Here is a 12,481-nt window from a genome sequence, read left to right as displayed (position 1 = left end):
GTGGGACAAGGCAGCACTGTGCCCATGGGATCCACCAGGCACACAAGGAGACCAGCTGCAGTTCCCTGCAATGGAGGAGCAGCAGCCTGGAAAGCTGACCACCAGCTCGGCAGGGCACGGTGCTGCATGCCTGCAAGCCCAGCACTTGGGAAGTGGAAACACGAGGACCAGAGGACCAGGCCAGCCTGGGATACAGACCCTGTCTCCAAACAAAACCAACACCAATTGAGTGACAACAACAATTGAGCGACTCTTGCTCAGGAAGCCCCTGCAACATGCCATCTCCTGCAGCTGCAAGGATCCTCATTTCCACCAGGGGGCGCAGAAACAGGTTTTGCTATGTGCTGGGAAGCTAGAGGCTACTAAACAGGCTTCTTACATAGTCGCCCTAAGAAGGCTGAGATGGGCCTGGAGATACCGCTCAGCAGTGAAAAGCGACTGTCGCTTTTGCGAAGAACCTGGGTTCTGTTCCCAGCACCCACATCGGGGGACTCACAACACCTGTAGCCCCACCGCTGGGGGATCCTACACCCTCTTTTGGCCTCATGGTATGATACACATGTGCACATATACCCCCACAGACACATACCCATAGTTAAAATATATTTGAAAGATATGAAAGCAGGAGACTTGTGGGGAAGAGGGAGCCCAGAGGTGTGAGGGTGGGGCTGGCAGGGTAGTGGTTTTAGTCCTAACACATTGTGTACACGTAAACAGGCAGCAGTAGCAACAAAGGGGTCAGGTTCTTCAGCCCCTGCCCTGGGCCGGGGGTTGATCTTGAGTTTGAACCTTCCCAGTGTCTCCACGGAGATGGAACTGTCATTTCCCTACTTTATATTCGAGGAGCAAGTTTTTATTTATTTATTTATTTATTTATTTATTTATTTATTTTGGTTTTTCGAGACAGGGTTTCTCTGTGTAGCTTTGCGCCTTTCCTGGAACTCACTCGGTAGTCCAGGCTGGCCTCGAACTCACAAAGATCTGCCTGCCTCTGCCTCCCGAGTGCTGGGATTAAAGGCGTGCGCCACCACCGCCCGGCTTGAGGAGCAAGTTTTAAGTGACTTCTTGAAGGTCCCACTGTCAGTATTCAATAACCCCTAGAAACACCCTGATTAGCACACTCCTGTGCTAATCCCACCACTACGGTGATGTTAGCAGGAAGACTGCAAGTTCGAGGCTAGCCTGGGCTACACAGTGAGAACCTTTCTCAACAAACAATAACAGCAACAGCAACAAGCAGGGTCTGGAGATGTAGTCCAGCAGAGCGTTTGCCTAGCAGGCACAGGGCCCTGGGTTCAATCCCCAATGTGCAAACAACAGCTCCCAGTCACTCTCGTCTCACTTCATGAACATGCTGTGGGACATCCTTAATACAGTTGCTAAGTTTCAGCCAAGACTTCAGCAATGGGCAAGAAGCGATCTTCTGGAAAAGCCCCTTGTTCCCTTGGAGAGTGTGAGACAGGGTGTCTATTTGGGGCTGCTGCCTGCCTTGCAGCCCCCAAGGACTGTAGTCTTCCTTTTAGAACTTCTATTCCAGATAGGTAGCCTCAGCCCCTTCTTCCCACACCCATGGCCTGGCCTGACCCTTACAGCTCCTGTTTGCCTCAGTGGCTGTTCAACCTTCAGGGTGTGCTCTGGCTCTGGTCCCATCTTCATGTGCAATCAGCCTTGGAAGCAGGCGAGTGGGGGTGGGGATGGGATGGTGTCGGGGAAGAAGGACATCATTGCTCAGAGGGGACCAAATCCTGCCAGCCCAGGTCCCACCCAGGCTTGGAGCCCAGTATGTCTGATGGATGAAGGTCTTGCTATTGGTGTGTTGTAGGGACCATGGGCCTCTTGGGACTCTCCCTCAGGGCCACTACACAAGAAAAGCAACCACTGACCACCACCCGGCGTCAAGCCACACAGGAGAACCCAGGGAAACGTGTTCCACATCACCAGTGTTCGGGGAAGCGGTTTAGAGCCACAGTGAGGTGTGCCTGTTAGAACAGAAGACATCACGAATGCTGGGGGGCAGGGGAGCAAAGAGGAAGAGAAAGGAAAAGGATGCTGAGCATGCCAAAGGCCACGGAGGATGCAGACACCGGATCTCTGGTAAAAAGACGATCCAGCCACTCTGGAAGCCAGCCTGTGGTAACTGAGAGAGTTAAAGAAACAACCAACCAACAACCCGGTGACTGTGTTCCTGAGTGTTTGTCCTGGAGAAGTGAAACCTTATGTCCACACAAAGACCTGTACACAGCGGCTTTTCTTTTTGCCTTTTTTAAAATTAAGATTTACTTATTTTTATTTCATATATGTGAGTGTTTTGCTTGTATTCATACATGTGTGCCTCGGAGGCCAGAAGAAGTATTTGATCTCTTGGAACTAGTGTTGTGAGCTGCCATATGGGTGCTGGGAATCGAACCCAGGTCTTCTAGAAGAGCAGCCAGTGCTCTTCACCGCTGAGCCATCTTTCCAGGCCCTGCTTGTTTTTGAGATGGGGGTCTCATGATTCTAGGCTGTCTACAAACTCTCTAGTAGCTGAAGATGACCTTGAACTCCTGATCTTCCTGCTGGAATTACAGACATAATCCACCATGCTTGGTTTGTTTGGTGCTCTGAATTGAGTCCAAGGCTTCATGCATGATAGGCAAGCAATCGACCAACTGGGCTACACCCTGGCCCCAAATTTCCTTTTAATGGCCTCCAAAGGGAACTAAGCAAGTGTTTTTTCAGCAGCGGGCTGGTTGGAGAAACTACTTAGAAGTGAAGAAGGGTCACTGTTGACAAAGTTGATGTGCTCAGGGAGCACAGTGAAGAAGCCAGAGCTGGAGAGGGGGCTTGGAGCTTAAGAGCACTGGCTGCTCTTCCAGAAGATCTGGGTTCGAGTCTCAGCACATCCAGAGCAGATCACAATCTTTGGTAACTAACTCCAGTTCCAGGGGGATCTGATGCCTTCTTCTGGCCTTCCAGGCACTATGTGCATGTGATACACAGACATACTTGCAGGCAAAACACCCATATACATAAAAAAAATAAATGGAAGCCAGTTCCCAGATGTCATGTACACAAGCTTCTGTTTATATAACATCAGAATGACGAACTGGTGAGGGGGGGAGGGGCAGAGCAGTGACTGCCAGGGCCTGGGGCAGGTGAACGATTTGACCACACAAGGGGAGCATTGCAAAGCCCTTGTGGGCCAGGGGTGGTGGTGCGTGACTTTAATTCCAGCACTTGGGAGGCAGAAGTAGTGGATCTCTGTGAGGTCAAGGATGGCCTAGATTACACAGTACAATTCCAGGACAGCCCAGGCTTTACAAAATAAAAAATAAAAAAAACACAGAAAGACTGGAGAGATGCTCAGCAGTTAAGAACACTTGCTGCTCTCACAGAGGACTTGGGTTCGGCTGCCAGCAGTCAGTTCACATCTCACAACTGCCTGTAACTCCAGCTGCAAGAGAACTGGCACCCCTGGCCTCTGAGGGCACCCACATTTCTGTGCCCATACCCACACACAGATATCTGTAGGATTAAAAATAAAATAAGTCTTTAATTTTTTTTTAAGAAAGAAAAGAGAAGCCCTTTGTGGTGGGGCCATGGTTCTTTATTTCAGTCATGTTCTGAACCCATGCATGTGACAAGGCATCACAGAACTATGGGAGACAGAGATGAATGATGCCACACACAGATGGAGCTCAAGGAAGGTCTACGGCTCAGTTTCTCGGACTAACCACCTGGCAGTTTTCTGTGTGATTTTCTTGTTTGTTTTTTATTTTGTTTTGTGTTTTTGAGACAAAATCTCCTGAAGTCCAGGTTAGCCTGGAACTCTCTATGTAGCTCGAGCTGGTCTTGAACTTTTGACCCTCCTTGATTCTGCCTCTTACGCGCTGGGATTGTGTGCTGGGATCGCGTGTGTGCCACACCACTCCTGACTCTCTCCTGGATCTGATAATGTGCCATGGATGTTTGTGAGATACTCCCGAGGAGGGAAGCCAGGCTGGCTGGTGGCTACTTCAGATCTTTCTGCACTAATCCTGCAACTTATTGTGGGCCTGTTGTTGATTTCGAAATATGAAGTTAACCACCACAGAGACAAACTACAAAGCCAGCGTGGACTGGTGTCAGCCAACGCACAGATTCACCAACAGAGAGAGAACCCGGTAATGGTTCCCCGTGTCTCTGTGGGCTGTAAGATGATTTAAAACAGCACACGAGAAACGCCTGCCATTTCAAAACTTATTTTAATGTTTACTAGAAAAACCTTAACCCCTGTGTAGGTTGAATTTGAATGAGAATAGCTCCCAGGGGCTCAGAGGTTTGAATACTTAGCCCCCAGTTGGTGGTGCTGTTTGGGTATTTGGGTAAGTTTAGGAGGTGTGGCTTGGCTGGAGGTAGTGTGTCACTGGGGGCAGGCTTTGAGGCTTCAGAAGAATCTGAGAATTCCTAGAACACACTTTCTGCCAAGTAAGTGGTTGCAGTTCAAGATGTGAGGTCTCAGTTTGCTAATGCAGCTGTCGTGCCTGCCTGTGGCTATGCTTCCCTGCCAGGGTGGTGATGAACTCGAATTGCTCTGGAACCACAAGCCCAAATAAACCCTTCCTTTAATAAGCTGCCTCGGTCATGGTGTCTTATCACAGCAACAGAAAAGCAACTAATAGACCATGATTTTACATGGCTGGGTGAGGCTAAAGTGAGTATTTAATTTTAGAGGTGTAGAGACGATGGCTCAGCATATAAAGTTGCTTGCACACACACACACACACACACACACACACACACACACACACGGTGGAAGAGAATCAGCTCCTGAAATTTATCCTCCGACCTTCACATATGTCTCCCCTGATTAATAAATAAATGTCAAGAATGCACTATACTAGTATATTAAGTAAAGAAGTGGAGTGTGAGTGTGATAGGAATGGAATGGTGTTCAATGGCAGTCCTGGAACAGGCAATCGGATGGAGGGCACACTCACTGTCAGACATGTGTGGACAGCAGTGGAGCAGTGGTTAGGGCCATTCTAAAACTAGCCATGGCCACCCAGCCCCGCATGTGTGTGTAGTGCCCACAGAGGCCAGAAGAGGTTGTTGGATCCCCTAGAGCTGGAGTTAGACGCGGTTGGTTGTGAGCCACTCAAAATGGGTGCTAAGGACTGATTTTTGGTCCCCTACAAGAGTGGCGAGTGCTTTTAACTGCTTAGCCATTCCTCCAGCCTGTAAGGGACATTCCAAATGAGGACAGGCTGCGCTTATAAGAGAGCTTAAATAGACTGGTGGCCACAAATCATCTATTTGGAATAAAATTAAGTGAAAACTTTTTCTCACACCAAAAATATCAAGTTTCAAGTAAGTCACAGAGCAAGTGATCTATTATAAAAGGGTGAATTAAAATGGTAAAAAAATTAATATGGTAAAGACATTACAAAAATATGGTAGGTATTTCTTTTTTTCTTTCAGATTTATTTATTTATTTATATTATATATATATATATATTTATTTATTTATTTATTTATTATATATTCAGTGTAATGTCTGCATGTATCTCTGCAGGACAGAAGAGGGCACCAGATCTCATTACAGATGGTTGTGAGTCACCATGTGGTTGCTGGGAATTGAACTCAGGACCTCTGGAAGAACAGCCAGTGCTCTTAACCTCTGAGCCATCTCTCCAGCCCTTTCAGATTTATTTTATTTCATTTCTATGTGTATAAGTGTTTGGCTACATGTATGTCTGTGTACCATGTGTGGACCTGGTGACCTAGGAGCACAGAAGAGGGCATCAGATCTTCTGGAACCTGAGTTATAGAGAGTTGTGAGCTGCCATGTGGGTGCTAGGAATTGAACTTAGGTTTCTGTTCTTAACTGCTGAGCCGTCTCTCCATCTCCAGGACACTTTCCTATGACCTTGCTTGTTAGGAGCTTGCCTGTTTTTTAACACAGGGTGTCTTAGCCCTGGCTGTCTTGGAACTTACTCTGTAGACCAGGCTGGTCTCAAACTCACAGAGACCCGCCCGCCTCTGCCTCCAGAGTGCCAGGACTAAAGGCGTGCGCCACCATGCCCCATTCTCTTAGGAGCTTACTAAGCAGACAGAACACAAGAGACTGGAAGAAACACAGAGGATGTGTCTGACTCCATTAAAGTCAGTCTGAGCAAAACACCAAAGACCAAAATATACAATAAACACTTGGGTGGAAATACTGTTGAGCAGAAATCGCTCCATGGGCAAGAGGATTGCTGAATGAGCATGGGGACCTGAGTTCAAATTCCAAGCACCAATCTCAGCAGGAGTGGGGCCCTAGACAGGCGGGTCCCTGGAGCTCACTGGCCAGCCAGCTAGATAAATTGATGAGTTCCAGGTTTAAAACAAGGTGAAGTGGCTAGAGAGAAGGCTTTTGAGTTAAGAGCACTTCCTGCTCTTGCAGAGGACCCAGCTTTGGTCCCAGCACCCACATGGTGGCTCACAACTATGTCAAGTTCTAGGGGATCCAAAGTCCTCTCAGGCTTCTGTGAGTTCTCTACCTGTGTGGTGCATGTATATGTATGTAGGTAAATACTCACACAAAACAAAAGATAAATCATAACAACACATGGAGAACGATTGTGGAAGATACCTAATGTTGACTTTTGGTCTCTACCCATGCATGTAGACCCATGTGACCCCATAGCCACACATACACAAACTAAAACCTCAAAACATAGGCTTGCATGGCAGTACACACCTTTAATCTCAGCACTCAAAAGGCAGAGGCAGGTGGATCTCTATGAGTTCCAGGCAAGCCTGGGCTACACAGTGAGACCCAGTCTCAAAGAAACAATAACAATGAAAAATTCTTTTTCAAAGTACCCCAAATGTTACCCACAGGGAGATGACTGAACACACTGTGACCCATGCTATAAAACATCTGGTAGAAGTGAGAAAGAGTGAGGGAATGGTCATGTGACCTGACACAAAGTGCAAGAAAGTAACATAAAATAACACGTTTAGGGGCTGAAGAGATGGGTCATCAGTTAAGAGCACTGGCTGCTCTTGCAGAGGACCCAGGTTCAGTTCCCAGCACCCACATGGCAGTTCACAACTATCTGTAACTCCAGTTCCTGAGAATCGAAGCCTCTTCTGACCTCCCCAGGTACTCCATGTATGTGGTATACATACACATATGCATAGTGCAGATGCATACGCACATGCGAAGCTGTTACACATATAAAATAAAATATTATTGAAAAATACGTTAAGAATAAATAACATGTACAGTATTATCCCATTATGTAAATAAGAAAAGTCATATCTATTTATTGGAGCAATAGATCTTTATCAATGTGCCAAGCACTGTTCTAGAATCTGAGGTCATAGGGACCAGCAAAGCAGACAAGGTTCTGTTTCCAGAGGTCCTGTGTGGGCAAGAAGGAGAAGTAATAAATTTAAATTAATTTTAATTCAATTAAAAAATAAAATTTAAACAAAACAACAAGGTAAGAGTGGGAGCAGAGAAGATAATAAAACAAACCTGGAAGTCACAAACCCACTCTCCAGGCCAAACAGAGCCCCTCTGACCCCTCTCCCACGGGACCCCTCGCTTGCTTCACTTCCTACCTCGCCCCAGGAAGGCCCTTTTCTGCAAGAGGCGGCTTGTGTGTGGCTTTGTTGTTATTCATTTTCATTTTGTTTTTCTGAGACAAGGTCATGCTCTGTAGCCCAGACTGGCCTTGAACTCAGCAGTCTTCCTGCTTCAGCCTCTGGAGTGCTGGGTTTACAGGCCCATACCACCATGCCTAGCTTTAATGTGTTGACTTCTAATTGAGACAAGACTCTTCCTACCTTGATCCAGAAATAGAATGTTGCCACTATAAAAATTCCTTGTGGAAAATTCACTTTCATGTTTACTGTGGAAATTTAAATAGTTAAGGAAAAGTCTTTCAAAAAGAGGCAGCTGGGTAGTGGTGATGGTGGCAGCAGAGGTGTACACCTTTGATCCCTGCACTGGGGAGACGGAGAGGTGAATCTCAGAGTTCGAGACCAGCCTGGTCTACAGAGTGAGTGCCAGGACAGCCAGGGCTACATAGAGAAATCCTGTCTCGGGGAAAAAAGGGGCAAAATTTAACATGTTGGAGACCCCTGCCCATCCAATTTTATTGCAATCTAGCTGACCATCAACAGATGAATGGACAGAGAAAATGTAGTGGATATCCACAACAGAATTTTGTGCAGCCTGAAATAAGAATCAACTTAAAAAATTTGCACAAAAATGGATGCAAACAGAAATCATTTTGTTAACTGAAATAAGCCAAATTCAGAATCCTCATCTCTAGATATATATTACGTAGATATATGAAAGCATGTATGTACATATAAGTGTATACAGGATTAAAGGTAGAAGCATGGCTTGGGGAACAAATGGGAATGATTGAAATGGAAAGGAGGGAGAAATTGGTCAAAGTCCATGATCACGTATATGAAAATGTCTTTTGTATATACGTATGTGTGGATATTCATGTGTGTGACGGCCAGAGGTCCATGTCGAGTATCTTCTGCTATTGTTTCCACCTTAGTTTTTCAGGTAGAAACTCACAATGAACCTGGAGCTCATGGATTGGTTAGACTGTTGGCAAACTCCAAGGATCCTCCTGTCTCCACTTCCTGGCACGGGGATCACAGCCCCCCTTCGCCCCCGCCATGGGTGCTTTACTGAAAATCATCTCCCCAGCCTCAAAAAAAAAAAAAAAAAAAAATGGCACTGTGAACCCATCACCATGTACAGTGTGACCATGACAATAAAAATCATCCAACCAGAGCTGGGTGTGGTGGTACACTTGAGAGGCAGACTCAGGAAGGCCTCTGCGAATTTGAGGCCAGCCTGGTCTACATAACAAATTCCAGGACAGCCAAGGCTATACATAGAGAGACCCTGTGTGAAACAAATAAACAAATACATGTTTTGTATTTACAAAGTTACACACACACACACACACACACACACACACACCACCACCACCACCACCACCACCACCACCACCACCACCAAAAACAGAAAGAGGAGAGGATGCCTACACAGCCGCACAGCGAAATCTGTTCTGAATCCAGACTCACTAAAGTGGTGTGACTCGGAGGACAACCTCGAAGCAGATCCACATGCCCTCAGGGATCCTGAACATTCTACAAAGATGGCATTTCAAATTAGTTGGAGGAAAGACAGGGCTGTTAAAGACGTGGGCCTTGGACAGTTAGCTCATTGTTTGGAATAAGGCGATCCATCTGACATTGCATACAGTACCAAATTAACACTTAAATATGAAAAACGGAGCTTCACAAATCAAGGAAGAACACAAAAAGCACTCAGAGGAAAGCAGTGGCCAATAGAGTGCTTCTGAGCACGTGTTTCTGCAGGGAGTGAGAGGGTTAAACACAGACCCAGAGAAGAGTCTGGAGTCAGAACACACCCAGCCGCTCAAGGCCAGGGCCAAAGCTGGCCAGTCCGTGGAAAACTGAACACATCATCCAGAGAAGAAGAAGTACAAGTGGTTAATTAAAGTGAAAAGTGCCATGTGGAGAGATGGCTCAGTGGTTAAGCACTGGCTGCTCTTTCAGAGGACAGGGGTTTCATTCCCAGCACTACATGGCAGCTCACAGCTGTCCGGGACTCTGGTTCCAGGTTATCGGGCACCCTCTTCTGACCTCCATGGATGCTGCACACACATGTGGTGCACAGACATACATGCAGGCAAAACACTCATATACATAAAGTAAAAATAAACAAATCTTTAAAAATAAAGTAAAAAAACAAGAAAGTGCTCAGGCTCGCGTTTAGTCACAGAAGGGACCAGGGGAGCAGCTTGAGGGTCCTTGGGACTTTTGAAACATTGTATTTCTCAGACGAGGAAAACTGCTGGCCAGAGTCAGAGTAATTAGGTTCTCTGAAGCTGCTAATAGAAACACAAATGGATACAACATGAAAAGTACTTGGGGCTAGGGGGGCGGTAGACTGCAGCCCCATTCACAATAGCTAAGATACAGGATCTGCCGAGATGTCCATCAACAGATGAACAGATAAACAGAACATGGTAACACAATGGAGTTTTATTCAGCCATGAAGAAGAATTAAATTGGGGGCTGGTGAGGGCTCGGTGGGTCAAGGCATTTGCCACTGGGTCTGGTGACCTGGTTTCCATCTCACAGATCCACACAGTGGAAGGAGAGAGCAGACGCACAGGAAGTTGTCCTTCGAGCGCCATACAAGTGCTGTGGCTTGCCACACATGCACACAGAGATTTATAAAAAATGAGTTCTCTTTACTAAAGAAGTATGCTTAAAATTAAAGACGTCATTTGCTGGGAAATAGATGCAGCTGGAGGTTATTGTATTAACTGAAGTTAAGTAAAATAAGGCGGAATCAGAAAGACAAAAAATACTTGTTCTCTCACACTTTGGGGTCCTAGAATCCTTCAGACACACTGGAAATTATATATGTATGTGCACACACACACACACACACACACACACACACACACACACACGACATGAAAGCAGAAGAGAGCTCTTCCAGCCTCTTTGGTCTCGGTGGCAGAAGCAAGGAACGCCATCCTTTGGAAAGTGTCACAGTAAGATGCACACACATGGTGCCACCTCTGTGGCTCTGCGGCCTACCACCTTCAGAAGCCGACCTGTGGCAAATGTGGCTATCCTGCCAAGCGCAGGAGAAGGTATAACCAGAGTGCCAAGGCTAAGAGATGAAGCACTTCAGGGCTGGGTGGATGAGACACCTAAAAGTTGTCTATGGAAGATTCAGACATGGATTCCGTGAAGGGACATCACCTAAACCCCAGAGGGCGGCTGTGGCAGCATCCAGTTCATCTTGAGGATTTCAGTCAGTCATAAAATAAATGTTCTGGTTTCAAAAATGAAAAAAAAAAATCAGAAGAGAAGCAAGAGGAAATAGGATGGCAGGGGAGGAGGAGAGGGAACTGAGTGTGTACTGGAGAGCTGTTTGTCGTCTGTGCGAAACCAGTAACATAAAATCAGTACACCCAGTAAACAAGCAAACAACAGTAAATACGAGGCCCTCCCAGAACCCTTGAAGAGCTTCTGTCCTAAAGAAATGCTGGAATTTGATGAAGTCAAATCCACCGTGATGTAGTTTCATTAAAAAGCAAAACAAACAAAAACCCTCAAAAGCTTGATAATAGACTGGTCAATGAAACCAGTGATTTTTGGCTACTCTAGAGCCATTGGTAAGAATGAGGAATGTCAGCCAGGTGGTGGTGGCGCACGCCTTTAATCCCAGCACTCAGGAGGCAGAGCCAGGCAGATCTCTGTGAGTTCGAGGCCAGCCTGGGCTACCAAGTGAGCTCCAGGAAAGGTGCAAAGCTACGCAGAGAAACCCTGTCTTAAAAAAAAAAAAAAAAAAAAAAAATGAATGAGGAATGTCTTCACCTACTAACCTGGATGGACATTCACCAGATACTGTCAACTGCAACAGCAAGTCTGTGTGAGGTTGTGTATATATGTATGTGTGTGTGTATCTATGTGTGTGTGTATGTGTGTATGTATGTATCTATGTGTATGTATGTATGTGTGTGTATGTATGCATCTATGTGTATGTGTGTGTGTATATGTGTGTGTGTACGTATGTGTGTGTGTGTGTATTTATTTATATATTTGCAGAGTAAACTCCCATGTGTTCCTGTGTACCCACACAGTAGCAAGTCTGGCTTGCAAACCCCCACCCCCACCCCCGCCTTCTGCTCCCTCTTGGAACTAGAAGTTGATCAGAGAAGGAAAATTTCTCCCACCATCCTTTGTATAATTTTTTTGAAGTATTTAGTTTGCTTTGAAGGCAAAATGATTTCCCCCCAGTACTAAGGCTGGTGCCAAGAGCCTGGAGCAAAGGAGCAGGCGCTCTCCCACCATCCTCCAGCGTTCCTCCCGACTCAAAGATGTGTGTTTGCACATATTCAAGGACTCAAGCAAATGCAGATCAATGTTTAGTTAGGGATTTCCTAAACAATGCAGTTTAACAACTATTAACATAGCATTTGCATGCCATTGAGTGTTGCTGGTGAAGGAAAACGCCAGAAGGGTGTGCATGGACAAGTGTGCCCAGCACCCTTTGCTTTTCCTTGCTCCCTCGCTCCCTCGCTCCCTCGCTCCCTTCCCTTCCTTCCCTTCCCTTCCCTTCCCTTCCCTTCCTTCCCTTCCTTCCCTTCCCTCCTCCTCTCCGTGTCCTCCCAGCCTCAGTATGTCTGCTGCTGAAGCGACACCAGCACCGTTTTCTATAAGTGACTTCAGTGTCTGCATGGGGTTGTGTGGGATGGATTCACCCCTCCACAAATTCGGGATTTCCACATTCTGATTCCCTCCCTCCCATCTCCATTTCTAATCAGGAACTAAAATCTAGAATCCCCAAAGGAGACAGCCATTAGATGTGATGACCGTTTCAATTTCAAGTTGCAAACAAAATAAATCTCAGAACGATTTAAAAAAAGAAAAAGACCGGAGGGATGTC

General features: G+C 46.3%; 1 protein-coding gene and 1 pseudogene across 1 annotated transcript in view; one reads left to right on the top strand and one right to left on the bottom strand.

Annotated features, from left to right (window-relative positions):
* Positions 1–12,481, bottom strand: part of LOC114685688 (ventral anterior homeobox 2) — a 28,025-nt gene that overhangs the window by 4,962 nt on the left and 10,582 nt on the right. The gene's annotated exons all lie outside the window — the stretch shown is intronic.
* On the top strand, positions 1,828–10,835 carry LOC114685678 (annotated as a pseudogene).

This window comes from Peromyscus leucopus, chromosome 3 (assembly GCF_004664715.2).
Source record: "Peromyscus leucopus breed LL Stock chromosome 3, UCI_PerLeu_2.1, whole genome shotgun sequence".
NCBI classification, from domain to species: domain Eukaryota; kingdom Metazoa; phylum Chordata; class Mammalia; order Rodentia; family Cricetidae; genus Peromyscus; species Peromyscus leucopus.
The sequence above is the reverse complement of the archived record's forward strand: the minus strand, read 5'-3'. Positions and strand labels throughout refer to the sequence as shown.